The sequence below is a fragment of the Balearica regulorum genome, chromosome 3 (genome assembly GCF_011004875.1).
Source record: "Balearica regulorum gibbericeps isolate bBalReg1 chromosome 3, bBalReg1.pri, whole genome shotgun sequence".
Taxonomy (NCBI): Eukaryota; Metazoa; Chordata; class Aves; order Gruiformes; family Gruidae; genus Balearica; species Balearica regulorum.
In genome coordinates, this window is record NC_046186.1 from 98,655,648 (window position 1) to 98,683,259 (window position 27,612).

The 27,612-nt window shown below is 39.9% G+C and overlaps 2 long non-coding RNA genes across 3 annotated transcripts in view; both read right to left on the reverse strand.

The window, feature by feature from the left end:
- LOC142601086 (uncharacterized) overlaps positions 1-25,904 on the reverse strand; it is a 52,051-nt gene extending 26,147 nt beyond the window's left edge. Inside the window, exons 1-3 of one of the 2 annotated variants that reach the window (XR_012834684.1) lie at positions 25,816-25,904; positions 14,843-14,889; positions 11,568-11,681 (exon numbers count right to left, since the gene is read on the reverse strand). This is a non-coding gene — a long non-coding RNA (uncharacterized LOC142601086). Of the gene's footprint in view, positions 1-11,567; positions 11,682-14,838; positions 14,890-25,815 lie in introns of those variants that run through there. The other variant, XR_012834685.1, reaches the window with a different exon arrangement.
- Positions 25,905-26,482: 578 nt separating this feature from the next.
- LOC142601084 (uncharacterized) overlaps positions 26,483-27,612 on the reverse strand; it is a 30,828-nt gene continuing 29,698 nt past the window's right edge. The window contains exon 3 of the long non-coding RNA XR_012834682.1: positions 26,483-26,564. This is a non-coding gene — a long non-coding RNA (uncharacterized LOC142601084). The remainder of the gene's footprint in view (positions 26,565-27,612) is intronic.

Here is a 27,612-nt window from a genome sequence, read left to right on the forward strand (position 1 = left end):
GAAAGCAGTTTTTAAAAAACACACTTGTTACTGAATTCAAAACTGTGTTTTGTGAATCATTAACTCACATTGTGCTCATAGGTAGGCTCCATTATTTGGGTTGACTTTCAAAATGCTGGTGGGAGCACACCCACATAAGTAGAGTTGAGCGAATAATGAAACAGCGAATAATTTATCTGATACATTTTGGTTAGGTTCAGGATGTTTGGTGAGAAAATTGATTTGGGGGTAGTATTTTACACTGATGAGCAAGTACCAAGTTCTGGAAATAAAAGCTGCGCTGTGTAGCTGCTCTCTGCCTACATGTGTGTGCATGCAGCTCTGGCATGCAGGCTGGAGGATGCAAACGAAACCTTCAGTTCTGGAAAGCCACGTCTGCCACTCTCCCCCTCCCCCAAACTGTTTTCTGCTGATATGTTTGCCAGTAAAACCCAACCCTGTGAACACTTGCAGACTCCAGTTGTAAAAACAGGCCAGGCACAGCAACAGTTAAAGATTGCTTAAAAAAAAATAATTAAGTCACAGAAAATAGGTGGGTTTGGGTTTTGTTCCCCCCCACAGCTGTTCCCTTAGGAGCATTTCACTGCGAAGGAAAATAATTTAGTTATCGTGACTGCTGTTGTAGGTTGCTGAATGTTTGATGTAAGCAAAACTTACAAATTTGATTCTTTATTTCTGTGTACACAGTCTTTATAATGTCTTTTGGAGAATCCTTTTTAAAATGTCTTTGAATCGTTGTAACTAAATTGCATCTAAAAGTTCAGGCCCAGTCATTCTTTTTCCAGTCATGGCCATGGCAATTTAGACCGTAAAGGAAAAGAAACCTGAAGAGGGTGGCTGTTTCAGAATGAAAGGTGTGATGGCTGCCCACTCTCAGCTATTTAGTCAGAAGTCATCTTTAACACTGACCTGAGTTACAGGAATTCTGCACTGAGCAGCCTGTTGTCCCCCCCTTCCTGTGTATGCGGAAAGCCTCCGTCAGCAGTCGTGGGGAGGAGAGTGGGAGGTTATCCCTAATTCTAAATGTATTATACTAACATTTTATTTCAAACCCTTCTGCTTACATGCATGAAACACTTAATATGCTGCATGACTCTTTACCTGACTTGTCAACTTATGTGGTGAGGAGGAAATTCCCAGCCTGGGGAAGCATCTATGGTATGAATTTGTATAAAGCTCCTATGCTCATCACCAGAACAAAGGATAATGCTTAACTTGCTGACTGCTCAGGTCCTTGATCCTGTAATGTACAGAAAAATAGATACACACACTGCACACTTAGCAGAGAGGGATTAAAGTTCAGTCTCTAAAGCATTTGGGCAATTCTCTCTGGACTCAGATGCATCAGTTATCGTTAGGATAGGAATAAATAGGGTTTTTAGTGAGAAAATGCTAGAAATCTCTACTAAATCTTGAAAATGCATTTGTGGATTTTTCTTCTGACTATACCAACTGACCAACAAAGTTTCTCTCTCACTGCAGAAACCCAGCCTCAGAAATATGACAGGTTATTGCTTATTTCCAGATTCTCCTTTCAGAGCAGAGTGTATGTGTGTTTCAGCACTGGAAAGCCTCAGCTTTGAGTAGGATGTATAATTAACACTACTACAGCTAAATCTCAACAGCTTTCTGTGCAAGGGAATCCAAACGCTGTCTTTAGTTCGCTCTCAATCCCTGTGCCTAACATTAATTTAGATCCAGACTGAGCATGGTTATCTTACCCTCATCAATAAATTCCAAACAGTAACAGCTCTCCATTCCTTTCCTGGGTAAGCTTACATACAACTTTTCTGTTTATTTCTCATTCCTCCCAAAAGTACAAGAGGAAGAAGTTAAACAGAGTTCTTCAGAATAAACTCTGGACTTCGACACAGTCCGAAGCATTATGGCTTCAAATGATAAAAATGGTTTGCCCTTTTTGTGGCCTGAGCTTAAAAAGCATATACCTGTCCAGTTTACTTATTAAAAAAAAAAAAAAAAAAAAGGCAGACTAGACTGCAGACGCATTACTTGGAAGAAATGTAATGGTCTGAAAACGCACAAAGTGTGTCCGGCCCAAAAAGTGCTTGTCCTAAAGTGCAGATCTGGCATCTTAAGAAGCAGCATGTGAATTTGATAGGTTTCTTTGTTTAATTAAAGGAAATTATTTAGCTAAATTGCAACTTTTCTGGCTGATAGAGCTGCAGCTATCACACAAGAATTTCTGCCTAATGGCTGTTTTAAGTAGGTGTTGAATTGTATTGTGCTCTTATTTCAGTGTAGGAGATTTCTATTTTTAAGGAATGATTAGACAGTGGTTACATTCTGTGCCATTATATTTATTACCACTTTAAAACTTTGACTTAATCAAATTTTCGTAGTCTCATAGGAATTATCATGGTGATTTACGCTGCTTTATATGCTGTAACTAGTAACAGACACTGGTCCCCATCTCCCTTTTGTGCTCTGAGCAGTTGATATGTGATGCTTTTTTAGCTGGCTTGGTTTTGTGCTGTTCCTGAACAAATATTTCCACAAAGTTTTCTATCACTGGATTTAACACGTTCAGTGTAGCACCTGACACTGTCCTGACTTGCAAGGATCGCTTTCAAGGCTTAGAGTCCCTCACTATTTTGTTCTCACAGCTTATTAAGCCCTTTTTATAATATGGGTCTTGGAAACTAGTTTGGAACCACCAACTTCTTTTTCAGACACCTTTGAGTGGTCCCAGGGATGAGCTGGCACAAGCAATCATACCGTGCAATAGAAAATCACTCCAGAAGGTGCATTTGACAAACTGGTATTTAAAAAAATTCTCCTTTTCCCCTGTCCAGCTGTCTGGTCACATCTGTTTGGCTACATCCTTGTAATCTAATGAAACTGATAGAATGAGTGTTTGCAGTTAATAATTCATACCCCTCTGAATTCCCCAGCTCTTGACTTTCCCCACAAATTTCCAAGTGATTTGAAGACATAGATTTACCCCGTGGTACTGTTTAGCAATCTGGATGCACCCTTCCTGAGCTGAAATGGTTATGTTTTAGGAGGAATGTAACTTGAAAATACATGATTAATCTTTTAAATGAGCATCCTTATTTCATTCAGGATGAAGAGACTGAATTTGGGATTATATTTTGAGTTATCTATGAGGCTTAAATATTAACAAGGGACGTTGAGAGTCTGGTTAATATTGCAATTTCTAAAGGATCTATATCAGGATCTTTTCAAACAAGGCACTGGTAAAATTATCATGCTCATTGCCCTTTTGTTCTAGCTTTTCTATATCTTTGAGTGTAATAAGAATAGGTTGATAGTTGCATTTAATTTTGCATTGCATTTCCACATCTCATAAAATCTGCCCTTATCTGCTTCCCCTAAAAGATATGCAGAAGAATCCCATGTCTCCTTTCCAGTCTGTTTACATACTTACAGATACGCTTCATCACCAAAAACTGTTTTCTGTTTACAGATTCAAGGTATACAACACAATGCACAAATTGCTACCCATAGATTAAATTTAGGCATGCACATTGTATAATTAACTCCAAGACTTCCAAATTATGTATTGTACTAATTACATATAAAGAAGCTAATTATATGGCTAGAGTTGCTTGTTGCTGCTTGTGCAAGTTTGCAAAGCACAGAACCTCCTTTATCTATACCTTAATTCTACAGCTATCAAGCTACTGAGGTTTGATGATTCAGAAGCAACTTTTCCTAAGGTCAAAATAGGTCATTGGAGTATCCTCAGAGATTTAAGTTGTGGCTTTTTTTTTTATATCCTGACTCAGATAGGTTTCTGATTCTAGGTTCAGACCCACAACCTCCCTTTGTTTTCCTGATTAGACCACGGAAGTTGCAGAACACTGGTGGAAAGTATACAGGGAAGAACCACGTTTTCCATATAATTCTATTGCAGACACTGAGATTGTCTTGGTGCTAGTGCATTTCATTAGAAGCTTGGATAGTTTCTGTTACTAAAATAATGGAATGATATGAGGGGAACAAAGATGAAAGTCCGTATTTCAACAGGATATCTTAATGAAGCAGGAAAAAAAATAATTTACACAATATTTCAGGTCATAATTGTCGCTTTTCTAACCAACACTTCAGCCAGGTTACTGTCTGCAATCTGGATATCACAACTCTTAAAGGGAGACAACCACCAACTTCTGCAGAGGTGTCCAGACCGAAGTGCAAAAGCAAATATATGCCTTTGTGCTTATCTCCTTGACCTTAACACTGCAGAATCAAAACACTTTACTGTTATCTAAAACACCATGCCTTTCCAAAATTCACCTCGAAGTTGGAAACATTGCAAAGGCATGAATGGCAGAAAATTCTTGCCTTGTACTGCCATTTGAATCCTGTACCTTGCAAACTTTGAGCATCTCTCATCTACACTTTGCCTCATGGGGAATGAAACTCTGATGTACTTCTTACCTCTATAGAGGGCAGATCAAAAGCAAGGATAATTGCAGTGAGCAATACATATTTTCTTCAAAAGAACAGTGGCACTTTTGGTGGAAACTAAGCAGCATGGAAAGAGGTAATAGGTTGGAGAGACACGCATAAAGGACATCTCTTGTATTTGTTCAACCTGCAATTTGTGCAATGAAATGCATGTATGGAACATATGTGTGAGTATAGGCTCACTGTATAGCATGTCTAGTGTGCTCAGTGGTCATCCATCCCTGTATTCTGGCAACTGGTTATTAGAGACTCCTTTAAAAACTGAGGATCTGGGCCCTCAACCCTATGGCCTTACATGAGAAGACAGGATTACGTAAATGAAGTTTGAATAAATAGCAAGTAAGTGTGCAAGACTAGGGGCCATCAATGATTCAACTCCTTTCTACTAAAAAGAGCCAGCATCATTGTGTTAGCATTAGAACACCCTTCTGTGATTGAAAACACTTGTAAGGCGGTGCCAGCATGTTGCTGTTTGCATCCAAACAATAATCAAGATCTCACACAGTGATGATTTGTTGTCAGCTATTTTTCTCGCACTAAACAAGTCTGACACTAGCAGCCCACAAGCTAATTACCTCAAGTATCTGGCATGGGAATCTACATTATAGCAATCAGCAGAATATCCACAGAACTGAAATAACCAGCCAATTGGACTGATGCTCTGGGGAGATGAAGAGTGTCTCCTTGAGGTAAAAAAGAAGAAAGATGAATGTTGATAAACAGGATTTCCACACACACCCCTCCCCCCAAGAAATTTATCTCTCAGGTTTATTTAAACAAAACCTTGAAAGAAAATTTTCCATACTCACTAAGCTGACTGCTTCAGACTGAGTATTGGTCCCTTGTCCTTTTAATTCCTTATTACTTTCTCTTTTTTCAGTCTTTCTGGTTTACCTTTAGCCTGTTCTTAACGAACAGAACTGGGTTCTGGCATCAGTTTGCTTTTAATATCTGCCCAGGTTCCTTAATGAGACAAGATTGTGGGATGCCATGCTGTTCAAACATTTTTTGTTGCATCCTGAGGATACTGTTGGCATCATGTGCTCATGGGGCAATGGAATGCAGAAACAGCAAAAGTTTTAGGAATTCAGCACTGTTGCTAAAGTGTTGCAGTAGGCTGGAAGAGTTGAGCTGCCCAAGACAAAAAGGTAACATGAACAAACTGAATGAACAGGACATTAATATTTTGACACCTGGACGGAGTGCCCATATTTCAATATTTTTTTTTTTCTGTATGTCTTACAGAATTAGAAAAACACTAATCTGGATTTCTGTCACTCACAGTGAATTCAAGCAGAGGTATGGATTGTCGGTCCCTTTAAAAGTGGAGCCTGAGTTGTCTTCTAAGCAGGGAAAGATGCTGCAATAGTACCCTCTTGCCACTGTAACACTGAAATGGAACTTTTTTTTTTTTAGAACACAATCATGTACCTCATATTGAGCAGGAAATATACGCATAGATAGGTCTATATAGAAAGCCTAGTTTAGTAACCATAGGCAAGTCCCAGGAGAGCTAATGGAGACATATTTTATTTTTTTTTTAATTAAAGCAAATTAGATCCCTTCTGAGCAGACAGGCAAGAGCTGTTTGGTCCATATCCATTAAGGAATTTAATCATTTGGCTCACAGGGTCATATTTACACACCAAAATCAAATACTTATGAGCACTATTTGGTAGAGAGTGGCTTTACTCAGTAAAAGGCTCTTGAGAATCACAGGTCAGCCAGAAAATATGCAGAAGAGAGGGCTGCTTCGGAAAATTTACCTCCTTGATAAGTGTGTTTCTCTAAATTCAGGTGTTTCTCACCCAAGTTGTAGTACAGCAATCTATTCCCATCTATCTTTTGTATAGCAGATATTGACACAGAGTAAGAGTTCAAAAAGACATTTCTTACCTTCCTAGCCAGAAGAGTTAGAGGTGAATAATTCTGTTAAAACTTACTGTGTAGAAAGGGAATACAAGATTCATTAACTCCCAGGAGAGTATAAGCAGAGGGTTAATGAATCCTCAGTCCTGCAAGGAACATGCTCCCTTGGAGCAGGGAAAGCCTGAACTCTAGCTGTTTAAATCAGTAACGACCATATCTGCAATTATAATACCAGTGGGTAGGATAAGGATTCTGTTGGGGGCTTGGACCACTGTTGAGTTATTAAGGAGGGAATTTACACCATCGTTCAAAAGCACGATTACAGCAAACAGCATGCCAACCTGCTGTTAGTTGAACTAACTCCGGTATCAACAATAATGTAACTACAGCAGCATTAAGCTCATCTCAAGATCTGAGCATATTTTGCTGAAATCAGTGCTGGGGTGGGCTGGAAAGGAAGAAAATTATATCCCTCCCCGCCACCTTGCCTATTTGTGAGCTCTTAAACTGTCCCGAGTGGTCTGGTATTTCTAGCCTTCAAAAATCTGGTGCTAAACTCTGTATGGTTTGGGTCTGATCCACTATGGCCAGTCCAGTTTTCCTTCAAGGGAAGTTGGATGTAAATAGTTAAGTTGCACCCTTTGCAAGTCAGAAGTAGAAGCGAGACTGGCTTTACCCATTCACCCTGTCCAGATTCGAAATTATCTCAGCTCCTTGGCCAATTTCAAACAATGACTAAACAAAGAAGGGGAAAAAAACACCAAACCAAACCACCATAAACTTGAACTCTTGTTGTGTTACCACTGTTTAATTGGGGGTTGACATGAAAATTTAGTTGTACATCTGTGGCAGTGTTAAAATATATTTATTAACAAATAACTTTTGCAGCAATGTGTATGCTTTCTCTTCCTCACTTTTGCACTGAGCTATGAGGTTTCACTACAACATTCTTTTCCAGGTTGCCGCTGGGCAATCTGAGAGTTAATCAATGAGTGAGTCAACAAGTGAATTTCTGCTTCTGCTGGGCCATCCATGGTATTTTTTTTTTTTTTATTTCCCAAGCATTGCTTTCATCCTGCCTTGGGTCATTTACTATTATTGAGTTAATCCACTCTAGCAGAGTGGCAAATGAGACTGGCACTGAAGGTATGCCTGCTGCTGATTCCTAGCTATTTTTATGTCATAATTGCACCAGAGGACATTGTGAAAAATGAAGTTCGTCCTTGTAACATAGTATGCCTGTGAGTTATATGGAAAGTGATCATGAGTAAGTCTGCATCAGGTACAGGCCATATCTGGACTAAATTAAATTAAGTTAGTTTATGTGGAGTCTGTCAGTTGCATGTATCAAACCCAAAGTGATCATGTTCAGCAAAGACCGGTATGCTGTTTTATTTTTTTGTTAGAGGATAACTTGTGAAAACAACAACAAAAAGAAATGTTGCATGCAACAGTGATTTTAGAAGGTCCTGTTGTTCCCATTTGCCCTTGCTTGTTCTCTCCCTTGTATATGTCGTAGCCTACACATTTAACAGTTCCTAACTAGATTCTGCAAATTCATGTACAGGAGAGGAAAAGGCCTCTTCTAGAGGTGCAAGTGTCCTAAAAAGTCAGAGGCACAAACCCCTCTGACAGAGACACTGCCCGGTTTCAGACTAGCCACATTTGGTAACTATTTGGGCTAGGTCTATTAAAGCTTCCAAAGAAACATCTTTAGGAATTGCACATCCTGATTGCAGTGTGGACATAACGTGAGTCAGCCATGAGACATCCTGCATGTGTTATGAAACTACACAAGGATTCAGAGCAGTATGAACATCGGGGTAGTAAGTGCAATCGTGCCTTAATGCATGTTTGTGCCTAGAGACGTGTTGTGAAGTGTCTTCAATACAAAGACCCCACCAATAATTTTACAGCTTATGTTAAGTTCTCTAACAGGCTGCTGAATGATTTAATGAAGTTTTTTTAAGATGACATAACCATTCTGCAAACAAAATGCCACGTACTTAATAGCTTAACACTAAGGAAGGCAAGATGAGGGCATGTCAGTAAAGAAGAGCTTCCCATTTTGTTTTGATTTAAAATTGAATTCCTGTCACAAAGTATATTCTGGTACTTTGCTGAAAGCATAGTTTTGTCAGATTCCCTCCATTTCCAGGAAAAGGTACTCTAAACTATGCTGCTGACTGCATCCAGGGAGAAAGAAATAAAATCAGTTAGAGCAAGGATGAAGCAGCACAACTCCTCTGTGAACCTGATTGTCACTGTATTTATTGTGTGTCATTGTACATATGTGAGTACTGCATTATAGTAATTCCCAGAGTTAAGAGATCAGGATCCAACGTGCTTCAACATCTTTTATATCTCTAGACTCAGGTTTCTGCAAATGCAGGACTCCAGATAGATGAGATGAATCAATTAGTTTATTCATGAAAAAACAAAGCAAATGCTAATTCAAGAGTTCCTGTGCTCTGCAGTTACAGCACAGGGACAAACGGAAACTTCCCTGTCTTGCTAACTTGATTGTGTGTAGTGCTTATAAATGTTTTAACCACCATTCCTCCAAAGGAGCAGAATGCATAGTTCTCCATGTTTACTGCTCCTCGGGGGAAAATGACTGTGCTGAGCAAAAGCCGTGTTGGTATGGCCCGAGGAGTGAGACGTGTTGCAGTCTCAGCACCAGCTTTGCATACAGGGAAGTCAGTGGGAGTGCAAGCAGTTTAAATATAGGAAAAATCTAATTGCCAGTAATCATGCGATTACTTACAATTACTTAATATAGCTCTGAAATTAAAAATATATCGCATTCAAGCACTGATATATAACCTTGGCATAAGGATGTACTTTTGGCAGAAGTATACCGTAAACGCATAGCAAATGGAAAGCCACTGCCTTAAGGAGCTATCAGTCTTGGGTTTATTACAAGATACAATCAGAGCAGGAAACAAACAAATGGATAGGAGCTGAAACAGAGAAGGATGTGGGAAGACTAGTGCAAAGCATGCTTTTTCATAGACATGCTGTGTGCATAATGTCACAGTGAGCAAGGAGGCCCTGGGAGGCTCCTGCTTCGTGTTGTGGCTTATTTAGACACAACTCCCATAGACTTCAGAAAGAGTTTTGTCTTAAACAGAACCAAGAAGGGGAAATTGGGGCTCATCACAAAATGATGATCAGGTATGTACAAATGAATCGATGTGCTTCCCACTATGCTGGCTTAGTGTTGTGAAGAAAAACAAAGCTTAGAAGGAACAAAAAAGCAGCTTTTTATAATTATGGATCTTTTTGAGTTAGCCTGAGCCCTCCCCTTTCCTTCCTTTACCTTCCGCTTCTCCTCCCAAAATAATAACACATTTTGCCAATAATTCTGAGGAAGTCTCAGTGGGCCAGATGGAATTCAGAGAGAGGGATCTAACGGAGTTTCATTTCATTCTTCTTTCTCCTGCTTTTCCCCCCCTCCCTGATTTTCTACTTGTGATTTCTTTCTTTGGTTTATTGCACGACATGGAGGTGGTGAGGCAAAAATAGAAGTTAATGGTACTACCACTGTTTGTTTCTATTAGCGTTTACATGTGAAATGAAGGCATTTTGGAAGAGAACCAGACTGGCCAGTAAAACCTTTCACCCTCGTAAACTGTACATTTGGTTTGACTTTGGCTTAGATCCCAGAACTTGTCACAAGCTTTATAATAAAGCTGTAGTTCAGCTAGAGTTTTGTTAGCTTTATTACAACAGCTCGCCTCCTCCTCAAAAAAAAAAAAAAAAAAAAAAAAAAAAAAAAAAAAAAAAAGAAAGGAAAAAAAAGCTTTTGTTCATTCTGAATGCTTTTCAAATTCTGGAGAAAATACAGTAGAAAATGCAAATAGCCAGATAACTGGTCAGCATCATTCATCAGAAAATTAGTGAACTTTATCTAAAATTTACAAAAATTATACTTCACCTCCTTAAAATAGTGCAAGAGCGACTAATCATATAAACAATAAGGCAGCCACCAGCACTCAAGCATGCTACAACTTCTGAGAAAGCACAGGCCTAGCACTGCCAAAGAAGAATCTACAGATCGACTGGAGAATGATATGGACATCTGGAGGGAAGATGCATGCTACACTTTAAGGGGAGATTTTTTTTTAATATATATACACACTTTCCCAAAGGGGTAATTTAGCTTTTCCTGAATTCACTAGGGAATATTCAGGGAAAAAAAGCAGAAAAGGAATGCGTTGCACAATACACAATTATAACACTATTGGTCTCATCCTGCTTTCATACACCCTGTGTCTCTTGTGCACAAAACCCCCTTGGTTCAGGAGCAAGTACACATGAGAGCAGTATAGGGTTTACACAGCAGTAATGGGATTTAAGGGGACTGCTTTATACCATAACCATTAATGAATTTTAAAAACTTATTACTGCAGATTGAGCAGTTATTGAGAGGATATGTAGAACTGCACTGGAAGATCAGTTAGTTCGTAGCAGTAGGTTGAAATTTGAAACATAGTCTTGCAGCAAAGGGACTAATTTGAGACACAGAAGATCTAAGTTTGACTCTTGCTCCTGTCAGTCAATTCCCATGTGATCCTTTAGTATGTGACTTACAGTACCTATATTTCAATTCCCCGTTGAGGAAATGGTGAACAGAAATTCTTATCTAAGTCTAATTTAGACTAGTCTAAAAAGTTTAGATTGGTCTTCTAGTGTAGAATTTTTCACTCTTTTAAAACTTTGTGGGTCAGGAACTGTTAATTGGGTATGAGGCCTTGATTTTGATTAGAATTTATAGAAACCAGATTCTTAAAAAGTACTGAATTCCCCAGAAAGGCAAACAGGCACGTCAACTCATTTTTTCCCCCAATACTTTGGTGTCTAATTTCAACAGAAATAATTACAACTCTGCACTTTTCAACGTAGCACCACACTGATGGTGATTCCATGTTTTCGCATTGGAAAATATAAATTCACAAAATCTTGAAGTTCCCCGAGAACATATTGAATTGAGTCCCATTTCTCCTTCAGTAGTCAGGGCTTTCTGGAACCAGGGTACTCAGGGAGCAGGACTACTTGAAAATCTCTCTTCTCATGCAAAATGCTTAGTGTTTGGATGTGAGCAATTTTTTTTTGGGGGGGGGAAGGAAATACATTTTCCTATCGCTGCTCTTGGAAAGCAAGCAGTTTGGCTCACCAGCAGTTAAACCTGGCTCCTGTGCCAAGGTCATGGCTGGTAATGGCTGCAGGCTGCCTTGGTACTGTCTGAATCCTCTCTGTGGAGCTGAGCTGAAAGCTTCACCTTGCTGGAACCAAATATGGGCCTGGTAGAATCGTTGTAATCACTGGTGAGTGAATCACTCGCAGAACTTGTCCTCCTGGAGAACAACATTGTCTGGTGATGTTTTTCTGTGGGTCATCTAACGGAAAGTTAGCCACTCTGCTACATAGTGCATTAGTGATGTCCATCAGCAACCTATTGAAGTGAAAACCTGTGTAGCAGATAAACGCTGTATGCAAATGATCATTAGCTTTTGTCAACTAGGAAAATCAGTTGTGTATGAAGTGCTGTATAATGCATTGCTACTGAACTTCAGTTCACAAGCAATGTGTGCAACTCTCAAGAAGTCCTTGGTAAATGTTGATTTGCAAATTTTAATCTGACAATCAGGAATTTTCAAACTCTACTTGAAAGTTTGCTTAAATTACAAGCGAAGAATGTAAAAGTAAAATTAAGGATTTGCATCTATCAATAAGAGGAAATAAAAATGCAGGATGAAACTAAGGGCCCACTGATGTATGGCATAGCACATATTCTGTGAAGCGCTGAGGATGAGATTGTTTTAACAGTCAGTGGGAGTCAGAGCCTCAATACCTCTAAAAATCTGTCTCTCTGTGCTTTACATTCTTATTGCTTTCTTTGGGGGGGGGGGGGGAAGTTTGAAGGTCACAGAATTGGGCCATTTGCGTAACCAGAACCAGATGATTAATTACTTTTTTAGGGATTTTGTTCCTCTGAAAATTTTATCCCAGAAAAGCAAGAGGACACACAAAGTCTGTGGCTGAAAGAAAATGATATTAAGATTACAGAAATATTGTACATCACAGTTCTTTGGGAAGTGGCTTTTCATTGTTTAGAATAAGAAAAAGAAATACTAACAAGTCAGGCTACACAGCTGGGGTTTGAGCTGTGTAATAAGCTCCAAATAAAAGAGTTTTATAACAAACCTTTAAATATTGCGCCCAAGCTGAAAGTACATATATTGGGAAGTCTCAGACTGAAAAGAAATCAGTTAGCACAATCAAGATTCAAACTAGATTAACTGTCATTTTACCTTAAAAAAAACCTCCCACTCCATTCTTTCATGCTCCTCCCTCCAAAAAATTTGGAACTCATCACTGGAAATATCACCTCAAAAATCTATTTCTGCTTTCTATTATTTAAACCAGAGATGTATGTACTCGTTTGAGCAAAATAAGAATGAACCTAATTTTTTCTTAAATCAGAAACAGATCCAGATGAGGATTTCAAAATTATGAGAACACTTTTTTTATTTAGATTTCTGTGCATTTAAGTGGTATGTTCTAGGGAAAATGCTGATTATTGTCAAATGTTGAAGACTAGGTCGCAAAGCCCACTGAAACCACTGGGAAAACTGCAAACAATTTTGATGTGCTTTGAATCAGGCCCTTTCTGGAACAGTCCCTGAACATAACACATGGGATGGGCTGAAACATATCTCATTATGCTGCTCCAAAGGCTCTGTTTATCATGGCAAACTGACAGGTTTGAGCACCGTCACGCAGTCTGTTTCCTTCTTTGCACGTTGTTTGGCCCAGTTTTGACCTGGGCTGACCAGCTTCTCCTAGTTAATGACCAAATTTCGTTTGGGTGTCTGCAGCAGACCTAAGGCTCTTCCCAAGAGGTAGCATGGATGTGGTAACTGGATTTAGGTACAAAGAGGAGGGCTGGTTGTGTGAGTCCAGACCATGCTAATGCCACTCATCCTTAGAGCCGGAGAGTGATTCTGGACACATTAATGTGCCAAAGGTTTAGCAGAAGGAAGGCCTCTGCCAACTCTTATCCAAAAATCACTTTTTTCAATGAAGTCTGTTTTCAGCTGGGTTTACTCCGGCACACTATTTCTGTAGTTTCTCATTTCCCCTCTCATTTCCTCTAACCTTGTTCAGCATGTGAGTTGATCACAGCAGCAGTTGATCACAGGGTATGGAGAGAGCTAAACAATACTGCAATGGACAGAATCATACAGAGTTCATGCTGTCTTCTGCAGGTCCTCTTCTGTGTGTATAAAATCCCATACATGAGTATGTTTCCAGGAGCCAGCCACACTGAGCCTGTATGAGGAAACATAAAAGGACTGGTGCCATACCAGACATTTGCTTCTCCAGAGCTTGGCTGACCTTGGTTGAACACTGGTTTGCAGCCTACCATCTGGGCTGGAAGAGAGGGGACAAGCAGCAGTGCCGTGTCCTCAAGGCTGAGCCGCTCCACGACTCCCTTAGAAGAAAGCAAATCCTCAGCTACTTTTCTTCTGGACCGCTTTCTGGTTTTATCTTGCCCTTCCTCAGCACCAGGAACTGGTTGAGCCCAGTGCTTCTAAAAGCCCCATTCTTCATGAATGCCACTGAATGGGCTTTTTACAAGGTAAAGTTTGACCTAAGGCTTTTGATATTCTGAAAGGAATCCCTTTTACAATGAGTGGCATTACATTAAAAGGACAATTCTGTTCTCTCGCTGGAGTGAGATCAGAATTGGGGTTTCTGCAATTTTTCTGTCCACTGCAGCTTTGCTATAACACAATCTCCCTGATGTTTTTGGTGCTGATAAATAAATGTATTTATATGTTGTGCTCTTACATTCCTGGTACTAACTGAGGAAACAGAACAATAACATACTCTTGTCAATACAAGCACTGCCCTGGGAATTGACTAATTAACATAAAACTCAGCCCTGCAGGGACATTTCCAGGTTCATTTTTTGCTGCCTCAGCAAACTATAGGGTTTGGGCTGTTAACTACTTTCAGATGCTCTTTGTCTTTCAAGAAAGAAATAAAGAACATCCACATTGCTTTAGGCAAGTTAATGATTCTACAGAACACTTACCTTTTTACCATATGCTTCACGGCAGATTAAAATCCTGAAGGAGCTAAGGATTATATACCATGTAGAGCCCTTTGGCAGAAAAACATGTATTCTGAACTAAACGTGAATGGCTGAATGTGACATTTATATTCATTGTTTTTCCAGAACTGCTTATTGAAGATGTTTGATTTTACTGAGAATAATCCCAAAGCAGAAGTTTTGTAGGTGCTTTGATTTCTCAGGGTCTCTTAAAGTTATGACAAGCAGTTTAGTTCACAGTGGCTACTAAGAAAACTGGAGAGACTTGCATAACCACTTATGCAAAAGTAGAAGGAAATCTGGCCTAACTTGGCAAAGAGATGTGCCTACAGTTTTGAGACACTCATAATTCTTGGGTTTTGTGTGTAAGCATATGTGTTTGTGTGAATTACTCACCTTTCATTCACATTATTTCCTTTGACCACAATACAAAAGTTTCTTTTCTACAGGAGAAAGAACAGAGAAAAGAGAAAGAAATTCAAATGAAATGAAATTTGAATCTCACTGGTAAAGAAAACCCCATTGTTTTAATTAATTTTCTCTAGATCTGGATATTATAGACAATTATCTCTCCTCCTTGTACTGTTTGCCTGTTGTTATTATTAATTAATATTATTAACCTATTATTAATGGGCATGTCTGCCCATTGCTGCTGTTTATGAATGAGCTAAATCACATTCTGCGATTCATAGAAATCATCTGTAGAAAGTAACAATAGAATAATTTTCTATCAGAGGGTGGAAAATTGTTTGATAGGTCCTCAAGTGCTACAGCTAAAAGAACTCAGAAGTTACATTTGCATGAGAACAGATACTTTCAAAGTGTTTTATAAGAGCAGAAAAATAAGCATATGTGCAAAGTGCAAGTTTGAGAAAGCCGATGCCACAGCGCATGCAGATACATGCTATATTCATAGTTCTGTTTTGTACACGCATTTGCTTGTTGGTGCATGAATATGCTTCTTTTGTGAGTGCACTTCAGGCATGATTATCAGAAGACCGTGTGTGTGCATATATATATATATAACTGTGCATGCCTATCAGCTCAAGTTATTACGATTGCCCAAACCTATCTGATCCTGGTGTATAGGCTTCATAAACTTTACCCATTCGGAATAAAATTTTACATGATGTCTGTCTGCCTGCACTTTTTTTGCTGCAAATTTCAAACATAATAGTTTGACATTGGCTAAAAAAGGAAGAAAAAAGCCCTAGGAAAACACATATTGTTTCACTCTTAATCAGACATCCTGGAAAGGTTTAATTTGTGTCACTGTGGCTTTTAGGTTTTAGAGTAGCAAAGTGATTGAGGGGAACTTTGAACCAAACTAGGGGAACGTAAAGAAATCAGAGGGAAAGTGAAACCTGATGTGGAGCCAGCAGGTAGCCAGGACTAACTGGGTAAGGTGGCTCCTAAGAAAAGAAGAGAAACTTTTAATAAGAGAGATGAGTGACTACAGGATGAGGAGTCAGAGACGGGGAAAAGGAAAGATTGCTACAACAGTATTTTGAAGAGGATGAAGCAGCAAGTGTCAATCTTGGGGTGATCAGAAAAAACCCAGCCTTTGTGCCCCTTTAGCACTTGGAATGGCACCAAGTCTCTCTGAAAGTCACTGACAAGATCTTCATTTCCTCTGATCCCAATTAGCAATTTACAACTGCCACCATCTACTAGGACAGCTGTCGTGCCAGCAGCAGAGATCTGTACAATGGATTTCAGCGTTTCCAGCACTGCTGATTCTGGGAGTCAGCAAATGCAGAGATGCCAAAAACATGCTGATGAAATCTTAGTATTCTCCTTTATTTCCATGCATTAGATACTGCTCTCATGATAAGTACAATAACTTTTCATTAATTTAGTCTGCCTTTGCTCTTCTGAAAAGCTTAAGGAAAGCTAAGCATAGGCAGCTAAGTTTTATTTAACTTTTCCCTGGAGATTCTTCCCTGCACGCAGCAACAGTGGCTGTCTATCATATAGCTACAGTATGCCAAAACAGAGGGAACACTGCATTTTGCCTTTATTGTCAGGAAGTGTCAAAAGTATTAATAGCATAAATTTTGCTAGCTAGCTAAAATTCTCACACTGCAATCTTGTGCATCAGCATTTTTTTTTACCACAGATGGTCATTTATGTAACACTGTTGGAAATTGTGGCTGTGTTCCACAGCAACAGGAAAATGGGATACATCTGCACTGTGTGGGGAAAAATACAAATGAACTAGGAGCTATGCAAACATTTAAATTACAGGGAAATGGGACTGCGATAAGCCCTGGACTGCATGAGCAGGAAGAGAGTGTCAGCCTCACCCATGCCCTGAAAAAATGGTCACATTTATGGGCTACTCTATTGTACTGAGTGGAAGTTTGTTTATGCGGGACCTTCCTTCCCTCAGGACTTCCTCTGAGAGGAAATGTCGTCACTATTCAGTAGGGGTCAATTGTTATGCATTCAAAACTCAAACATAAAATAGTATCCCTGAATACAACAAAGTGGAAAGGAATAAATAAGATTTCTCCATTTACATATTTAGAAACATTTACAACAGTTATTCTTGCTCACCAATACTTTCAGAGAGCTGAGAAAAATCAAATGGTTTTTAAGGAGCAAGAATAATATTGTTTTACAGGTACCCCAGACAGGACTCAGTATTTGATGAATCCCACCACTTTTGTCAGCTCTGCTACTGCTCTGTGGGAATATGTTTTAAATGCAAGAAGGCTAAAAAGTCCACAGCTTTAAAACCAGCGTCATGCTTTTACGGGAATATTTGGCGAAGTCTGGTCTGTGCTGGACCAAAGTGCTCTGGGTGAGCACTTTTCTGAGGCCATATTTGCAGCTTAGATGTTTCCCAAGTTTTATAGTTTTTCTCATGGTGAAAAAAGGAATATTGTTTGAGATAAAAGAGCTAATATTAGTATTGCTTTCCCTTTGCTACTGTCATTGTGCTGTCAATCAAAAAGAAATAACTATGAATGAGACTTGTGGGTGGGGAATACACTGAGCTCTTGGGGTGACAGAACAACAGAATGGCTGAGGCTGGAAGAAGCCTGTGCAGATCACCTCATCCAACCCCTTGCTCAGGCAGGATCAGCTAGAGCAGGTTGCCCAGGACAGCGTCCAGCTGGGTTTTGAATGTCTCTAAAGGGTAGAGACTCCACAACATCTCTGGGCAACCCGCTCCAGTCTTTGGTCACCCTCACAGTGAAACAGTATTTTTCTTATGTTTAAATGGAATTTTCTATATTTCAGTTTGTGCCCATTGTCTGTCAGCTTTTGTCAAGCTGAGGGTAACTGCACTGTTCCGACACAAACCATACTGGAAAGACGCTGGGCGCCAACTGGACAAAGGCACACTCACAAGAGTGGTTAGTAAACCCCGGTCTGTTCCCCACTCACAGGGGGTGGTTAGTAAACTTTTCTCTCTTAGGTGAGTAGACTTAGTCTCCAGGTATGTATCACACTTTTATATCCATTTTGCATTAGGCTGTGGGACACCTGAAAACAAAAGAAAAGTGGGGAACAGACCAGGATCCTGCAGTCTGCAGGGCACATTTGTGTCCAGAAGACACCAAAACCATGACCAATGTTGAAGACACTTGACAGCCTGTCTCTTGAACTTTTGATGTCCATACAGTCTTCTTCCCTATTGCACAGTCTATACTAAAAGTTGCCTCTCCTCTCTCAGACAAATTTTTCTGAGGGTGTGATAAAACAATCAAGGGGGCAAGAAGATTTAGTCTTTCCAGTGGAGCACTTAAAAATTCTCCTCCAAGGACAATATATAAAATAAAGCATAGTACAACATTACACACTGGTGTCAACCAGATTAAAGCTCTGTTAGATAAAGCACTGTAGTCCTCAAGCTGATTTTAGCCTGACTAGAGACCTGGTCCAACATGTTTAAGCCAATTCCTCCCTTTCTCTGGCTCCTCCCTGCCACACACACACACGCAGGGGTTACCTCTGTTTTCAGCCTCTGAGGGAAGGAATAAGCAGAGGGGCTTTCATTTTGCACATGTACACGTAACCTTTCTGCCAAGCCGTGCAGTCCTCGCAGCCCAGGCTCCAGGCCGTGCCCAGGCCACCAGCCCCTTCCATCCCATCTGAAAGAATGTCTCCTGTGAGGCAGAAATTCCCACCAGGACAACCGGGGCTCTGTGTTGCACAACAAAGGCCACCGCATTGTCTCCCCGTTAAGCGGGTGTTAAAATGCGCATATGTTGCCAGGGCTATTGCATAGGAGGGTCCATTTAGGAAGCAGTGGTTTTTCCCGACCGCTGACTGCTCTGAATCCCCTCATATTAGCACATTAGCACACATGCGGGCCTTCTTATCAGATTAGCTACAGTTGTCACAGATTAGGTCACCCTGTGAAGGAGCCGCGAAGGTACCTTTGACCGTTCGTTCAAGAGAGCCAAAAAGGTTTTTTTCTTGTCTTCAACCATCAGAGTGCAAAGCAAATTAAAGGGAAAGTCTCTCTCTTTTTCTCTGGCTCTCTCTCATTTTGATAACAGGATAACTGAAGGATGGATATCAGGGTGGACTAAACAGACATTAGTGGATACCTAATATTCATCTAGAAAATATTTATTTAACTCCACCAAGGACAATACTCTTTCGTTGGGATACAACCTTTCTGAAGCTCAAAGTTGCTTTTTTAATGTTTTGCTTCGCCTTCCCCTCCCTTCCCCCCCCCCCTTAATTACAGTTAATTTACAGTCTGGTTCAATGATCACTATTCTGCACATTGGGGGTGGGGGAGAGGAAAAGACTTGCTAGTAGCTCATTACATTATTTATTTAACCCATCTTGCTCCTTAAAAGGTTGTGATAACTGGTAAAATAAACAATGACTCAAAATACCTTCGGCATGACTTGCAGTCTACACAGACATTAAGACTGAGCCTAGAGAAGACATAACACCTTGGAAGTGTAGTGACAACAGAGATTTCAACAGTCTCGGAATGAAGCTGGTGGTAGAGGAGGCCAAGAAAGGTACAGAAACACATAGCTGTAATTGCTGGCTACCATTCACACCTTTGGCACCAAAAAAAAAAAAAAAAAAAAGGAAGGAAATTGTGGTGAGGAAGGAATGCAGCAATTCCTTACACCTTGGTGCTTTCTAGGGGAGGTGTTCCACATCCTTGCTGCCAGGTATAGCATTACTGTGCTCAGTTTGAGCTTGTTCACGAGCCAGAGAAGAAGAATCAGAGGGCAGTGTTGGTGCCTTTAATGCCCTCTGCAGATTAGCTGTGCCGCTTGCATATGGGAGACAGAGGGGACAAAGCGACACAAACCCTATTCCAGGACTGGCCTTCCCTTTGTCATACAGGTGGGCTGTGAGAGTAGACCTGCAGTCTCGACTATTGGTCTGGTGCAGCATATTTTCTCTAGGAAATGAAGAAGAAATCAAAAACTCAGCTGTGACTTTTTTCTGATTGCAGGTAACCAAACTGTATTATCATTAGTAGGATTTTAATTGGTAACTCTTCATTCAGGTTCTCTCACAAATACTGGAGCACAATCTTAGCAATACCGTTCACCAGTTTGTTTCTCTGCACAGGCTTAAACCTGGCTGGTTCAATGTGCTCTGTTTGTAAACAGAATAGAGTATCATAGATCATTTGTAAGGGCACTACTGCATTAACAGAGGGCTGAAGTTTTGGTGCTTCTAAGCAAACATCCTGACTATGTGTTCTCGAGTGCATGCAATCATACTCTTCTAGGACTACACCTTCAGGCTCAGAGCGTGAACTTTTTGGTCCTTGAATCATATCTGACAGCAAAACCCTGAAATACTCCCAACCTAGTTCTGACTCACTTCGTAGATCCTGTTGAAATGCAATAATATTTCTACTACAGTCATTTTTTTATTTTATTGTTTTCAAATCATAGTGCCATGTCTATAAGAAAGGGCTGTGAAGAATGTGGTAAAACCATCCCTTAGAACTGTGTGTCAAGAAAACTTACATCACTGGTGATACTTCCCAGCTCTAAGTTATAAACAACTTCAATTTATGATCAAGATAGTGAGGCAACAGCAGTAACAGCAAAGTAGGGTGTATGTGGGAGAAATCAAGCAGTTGCACCCTGCTTTTGCTCTAAGTGGTTGCATCTTGATGCAGTTGATGAAAACAGTCTCCATGCGATAAAGTTACCAGAAGAGTTCATTGTGACATCTGTTTCTTCTTTTGTCAGATAGAATGGTAAAACCTTACATTATTAATTTCCTGTGTTGTTTTCTGATAAAAAGCATCAGTGTTTATATTTTTATATTTCCACATGCACCTAGTTCACTATGGTCATTTTAAAATTCTATTTCGTTATATATATATAACATTAACTGATTTGTTCCAGTTTTGAATTTCTCTTTTTGAAAGGGTGTGATATGAAAAGTAGCAGTGAAAGTAGAATTGTAGTTCTCAAATCGATTATTTCCCTATCAATTTAGAAATGATTTTCTGTGTTTCTGTGAAAAAAAAATCATTTTTCAATCCTCCAGTGACACCTTTCAAGTGCACCCACTGTGGGTCTATGTAGCTTATGCTCCAACTTCAGTCGTTATTCTGAATTTAGCAAAGCTGTTTTGTTGATGAGCCTTCTGTCTTTATCCCAAAGCAAGAAAATAGCTGCAGAGCTAAAGGCCTAAATTCGCAGTAACTACATCTCTTTTTCTTCCTTAAATAAACATACAGGAGTCTGGGTCAGAATCTTCTGTTTCCATTAGTTATTGTTACTACATTGTCCCAAGTGTTACCTGTCTTGCCAGTGTGAGTAAAGAGTCCCAGTTTGAGAGACCCTGTTGGATGTGAAAGTGCTGATTTTCACACAGTCCTCTTCACTTAATGAAGTTAAGTGAGGTCTGCAGCAATGCATTTTGGTGCTGTGGATGTAAATTAGAGTATTTTCCAGAATGCCGATTCAAATCCAAACATGCCCCCAAAGCAAAATTTAACCTCGGTCTACTAAAAGTTTGATTTTTATATAAATGATAAATCAGTCTGTCTTGCTTGCCTTGGACAAAAGAGACTAGAATTGAGACCTGTGGCACTTTATGCTTTGATTCATGTAACTGAGTCCCTGGCAGCTACCCCTGCATCTCATTGCTCTTATGTCATTATGGCTTTCTCCCCTTCCACGATCCCAGGCAGTGTGGCAGCCTGATCTGTGAGCTGCTGATGCAGTCATGACATATAGCATGTGGGGTCAGAAAACAGTGGGGAGGCAGTGCCATTGGGGATGGAGATGGCGATCTGCTGCCTGCTGTGATCAGCACATGGAGAAAGAGCAAGGCTGGACAGCATGCTCCCTGGCAGAGTCGAGCATCATTGCCTCCCTGCCCCGGCCCTGTCACCTACCTGCTTGCTTTTGTCACCTCAAGTGGCATGGCACACTGAGAGAGAAGCAACTTGACATTTCTGCATGACACACAGCTTAGACCCTTCTTCAGTTCATTGATGAAGCTCATCATAGAAGAAAATTCTTGGCTTTGGTCATTTTATGACCTAGTCAAAAGCAAGGCACAATTTTCTTCGAAATATTCATGAACTTAAAAAAAAAAAATCATTTCTATCAAAATATCAACAACACGTTATTGAATTTTTTGAGTTGCCCTTACTTGTTTTGACAAGCACATTCTCCTTATTTTAACACACTGGATTAAACACAGGCTTGATCAAGCATGAATAGTAAATCAATTATTTTAAATACAGGAGAGCTGTTTCACTTACAAAAATTCTTTCCCATGCTGATGAACTACTGCAAGCTCCATGGCTGTTGATCTGGTCTGGACAGCCTTGTTCTAATTGATAATGTTGCTTATTGTGAGAATACTGGCTATGTAAATCCTGACACTCGGTGTGCAGATTTGCATTCCAATACTCGCAGCACTCTGTAAGGGTGTGCACGGCCAGTATGCTGGCTCTTGAAGCACAATGGGAATTATGGAGATATGTCTCTGGGCCAACAATTATTTCCATGTGCTTGCTAAATGAGTGCAGGGAGGGAAGACTTTCCTCTTGTTTAGTCTCTGTCACTGTCTTTGGTGCTGTATTGCATTTTAATCGAAACCTCCCCCACCACCACTACCTCAACCCAGCCCTGTCAGATATTTGCCTGGCTTTCATTAAAACACTAGTGCATGAATAGCTGTAAGTTCACAGGGCTGGAGGGCATCTTTGCTGAAGCTGGAATCTTTGGTAAATAACTTGCTGCACTTTTGGAAGTGTTAAAAGTAACGAAGCACCTAATGACTGAGTACCTAAACAATAGAGTTAGTCAAACTACTCCCACTATTCTTTTTTGCTAGTAGAAGTAAATAAATAGCAAATGTTTTTTCAACCACTATATATTGTTGGCAGCTCAGACTCCCTATCATATGTGTGTAGGTTCACAGGGCTAAAGAATATTGTATTAGTGTATAGTGCCCTGTCTAGCTATCAAAAGCAACAGGTCTGTAGGCAGACTTAGGCTTTTCCTTCTGTCAGAATAGGCTGGGCTACAAAAATAACAGGATCAGAGCAACAGCTGGCTCGGTCAGTTAATGTTCTGCTATACAGTCTGCACTTCTTGTTTTCATTTCACTTTCCTTTGTTTTAGAGACAAAAAAGGAAGCCCTTGGGGGAAAAGACTTCCAAGTTTATTGCTTGACCAAAGTTAGCTGACTCCGACATCAGCAGCCATTATTAACTGGAGCTTTAACATTTCATTCTCTAAACGTACCAGAGGTGTGACACTGGCAGCTCTGTTCAGCTGCAGAACCAGTACCAAGCAGGCCTTGGTGCAGGGCAGCAAGCTTTCTCAGGCTGCTTTTCCAATTGTTGTAGTGTCATCTGCCACGGACGATCCCTAGGGTTAATAGATAAATCGCTCTGTACAGTCATAAATATCCTAGACTCTGCCCTTAGACTGCCCAGTTAGGTATCACTCTGTGCTGTTTGACTTCTATTTTAGGAAATGGTTTGAGATCACCAAAGTGTTCTTCACATGGAAGCAACAACCATTTGCCATTGCCAGCTCTACTATAATTTGAAATCTGTGGCCTGTGTCAGGGACTGATGGAGATACCGTAAGGATGGAAAAGGGGAAGAGCTGGACTGTGCAATGGCAGCTCCTCTGTCAAGTGACAAGTACTCCTGCTTATCCCACTCCCGCCACACTGGACTGTGCGTGTTGAGGCCAGTCCAGCTACTGAGCCAGCTGCACCAGCCATGTAATTTCAGTGCACTGGAAAAAAGCCTAGTGATCTCCTGATCAGCCATATCAATATGTGAAGGGACATAAAGCTGCAGTGAAGAAAATACTCCCTGCACATACCGAGCAACTCAAAAATTCTTGCCGTAAAGGACACTTTTTGGTTAATAGTACTGGCCCCAAATTAGACTGTATTGCTCTTGCTAAAAGGGCCAACTCGTTTCACTCCTTTGATGGAAGGTCACATAAAAGAAGAATGAAACGAAGAATAACACTAGAAATTTTATCCAAGGTACCTGTAATACTGTATGTTGGTGATGGATGACTAAATATTTTTGAGTCTTCATGCCATTATGCAGCTCAGCAGAGTATGATACACTGTCTTCCTTCTTTTGCTTTTTATGCTGAGCTATATGAACAGCCATCTGGGTTCCTGAAGCAGCAAGTTAAATATTTTGTCTATAAGGTCACTTTTGTTATCACATATGGTGTTGCAAGGAAATTTCCAACTTAGTTTCAAAATAGCTTTGGCAGAATATAAGATTCAAGCCAAGAAAGCCTCCTTCTTCTTTTCCCAGCTTCTGTCAACACCCGATCAAGGGTCGGCAACCTAAACCCGGCTCATACGTAGTTGGCTAGCTCATTTTTTTTTATTTCTCCAGGGACAAAAGCAGACTTCATCGCTAAGATAATGGCTCTCCCTTCCTGCAGTGATTGAGGTCCAGAAACCCTTCTCTCAGGTGCATCGCATAATCTAGATTTTTGCTTTCTGTACTTGGATTAGGCATGCAGTATATATTTCAGTTAAAACAAACACTGCTCCCAACTTGTTCTTTTGACACAGCTTCTTGAACAGGATTTTACTTGCCAGCTAGCTGTCAAAAGGTTGGAGAAAAGATAAATCTTTATTTGGATAAGCTGTACTGTGTTAGATACTTATGGTGGAGCTCACCTTTTGTAATAACCAGTTTATGTTTTTCTCATATCTAATGTGTTTTGCTATAAATTTGTCCTTATAGTTTTATTGTATGCCTGAGTCTGTGTCAAAAATAGAAACAGGAATATAAATTGTGTTCTCTGTCCTGTTTCCTGCCTTTGAAGAATCTCTATAGACTGAAGGATCAGGAATATTCAGGAACAGATATATTCAGGACAGGTACCTATCAGTGCCCCTATGAATCTAGACAAACTGCAAAAAAGTCTTCATGCAAGATCATAGATCAGGCTCCTCTTCTCCACTCAGCAAGCAGCTGGATTTGGATACAAGTACTGGACCCACGAACCTTGAAGGTTCCCTGTGTACAGTCAGGCTCAAACAGCTTGCTTTGGCCTTTCAAAGACTTCTTGAAGATCTACCTTTTTTTTCATCCCCAGACTTCAGTCATGCTACTCTTTAAGGTGTTTTTATTTGGAAAGACAGCTGTTCATTGATGTTCAGGTTTTCTCTTCTTTGATACCAACCAGCTGATTAATATTACTCTGACACCTTCAATAGTACAGCACTTTCATCAGATGTATGAGATTCAAACCATTTCATTGAGTATCTACTTTTCATTCACAACTGCCCCATCACTCGACTAGAGGGTCATAGAAACAAAGCCTAGTTTTCAGAGAAACTGAATATCAAAGTGATCAAGAGGAGCCTTGAATCTTCTAATTTGACATTTTACTGATATTTCAGGATAAAGAGCACCACGTTCTTGACCTTGCTCAGTTCTGTAAAAAAAACCAACTCTATATACAAACTGAAGTGCAGAAGCTGAATACTGAATAAAACTGAACTGAAACTGGCTGGGATGGTGGAGGAAGCTCAGGAAGAGAAAGGATAAAAGGTGTTGGGGAAGATAATAGGTAGTGGCAGGGCTAATTTATAAAGCATCTTCTTTTTAAAAAGCAAAAAACAAAACAAGAACCAGAAAAAAAAAAAGAAAAGAAAAAAGAAAGGATTGTAGTGGAGAGGGTTGCTATAGTGAGAGTAATCTTACGACCTAACGTGTGAGTGCTCTCAAAAGACTGGACGTTCCAGTTCAGTGAAGCAAGATGGCCCCCTGCAGTATTGTTAGCCCCCTCACAAAGAAATTTTACTTCTAATCTAGGAACATCATTGTACAAAACACTAACAGATCTGCTGTGGTTTACCATTAGTTTCACTCAAAACACAAGCTAAATATTCTTTACTTTAAAACATCCGTCAAAAATAGAAGTCCTCATTTACCGATTTTGCTCCTTACGCTTCCGAATGCCTCCTGCATGGTTCTGATGTGAGACTGAAACAAAAACTGGTTTTAGAGTAATACCTCTGAACCCTCAGGAAACAAAAATACTTTCTCAAACTTATGTGGTAAAGACTGCAATAGGGTAATAGTAAACACTGAAGAGAAAGTCTTGCCAGACTTGTGAAGCAAAGAGAGAAATAAAACTTCGTGAATGAGAAGGTAAACTTCAGAAAAAAAACACTGTGCTTTACATGCATTCAGAATAGGAACGTTGATGTCTATTGTGTGCATGAAAAGCTTTTTATTTCTCCTATCCTATTACATTTCCCTGACAGCAGTGAGAATGAGATAGCATACTTTTTTTTTAAAAAAAAAAAGTAATTTTTATAATATATTGGTATTTTGGCAGGATCTGGAGCTCTTGGGTTATCAAATTCTTTTCACTGACACAACAAATCAGTATAAATTATGTGCTTTGTAACAGCACAACAATTTCATGCCTTTTAGAACTTGTACATATCGTGGAATTGTATATGTATAATCAACATACATCTGTAACCTGTTCCTGATAATATGCAGCAAAACACAGAACTTACTGTTTATTTTGTAGTTACGCAGGGATATGCAGTTAGCTTCCCTCTGAAGTAGATGAGACTTCTTCGACTGCCATCTGCAACTTAAAGCATCCATCCAGGTCACACATTGCAAAAGCTAGGAAAAGGAGAGGAGGACCAGATAAAAAAGGACCCAAATATTTTCTTAGCAGTTAAATACAATGGTTCATAAGGTTCCTGAAGTCAAATAAATTCCTTTCTTAGTCCTGTTTCCTCTCCCCCCCTCCCCCTGCTTTGTATACCTCTATGATTTCTATCACTATTACTTGCAAGGCAGTAACACTATGCCCAGTGCTCTACAGAGAGATGTGCCAGACAACCAGAAGAAAAAGCATTAGAAGTCTTTGTCATAGTAATTCTAATTCATGCTTTAGCTTGTTCCCATCAGATTTCGAGCCTAACTCAGAAAATCAAAAATGGACGTGGGAAGTTTGAATGCATTTAAACTTTAATAAAAATTAATTTCCTCTCTACCTCCCAATGCTGAACTTAACACATCACTCACAGAAACCCACCCAAGCTCTAAAGATTCAGTGTTGTGAGGTCTGTGTGGCCTTCTACGGACTGCTTTGGTGTGGGAGCTTGGATTGTTTTTGACCCTGTGACACTGAATGGCCAAGAGCCTCCATGCAAGCACAATGGTGCTGTTAGTGCCCATTACTAAAAGCCTTCTTGTTTCTTTCAACTGCTCACAGGCCTCCTAAACAATGAAAGAAATCCATACATCATTAATAAGGAGATTTAATTTAAATTCTGCTCTAAGAGAATTCTCAGATATCCTTCTTATTTATTTATTTATTTATAAGTTAAAATTGCTGAAGTCTGATGTAAGGCAGAATTTTAATGCAGAGAAGTGTTGGGCCTTATTTAGGAATGCCTGGACACTAGTGGGAATTGTCATCATGGAGCAAACTGGAAAGCAGTACTGGCACACCAGCGAGCAACTCCCATGGAATGAAAGCTCCCTGAGTGTGCGGATATGTCAGCCAGTGAAAAAAGGTCTGTGAGCCTTCCCGTAAAATGATCTCTTTTGAATTGAGGGATTTTACAACTTTTACATTTCTAATGATGGTAATTTTATTTTTGTTGGGACTACATGTATTCAGAATTTCTAACAGCCATTTGTCACTCAAAATAGACTCATT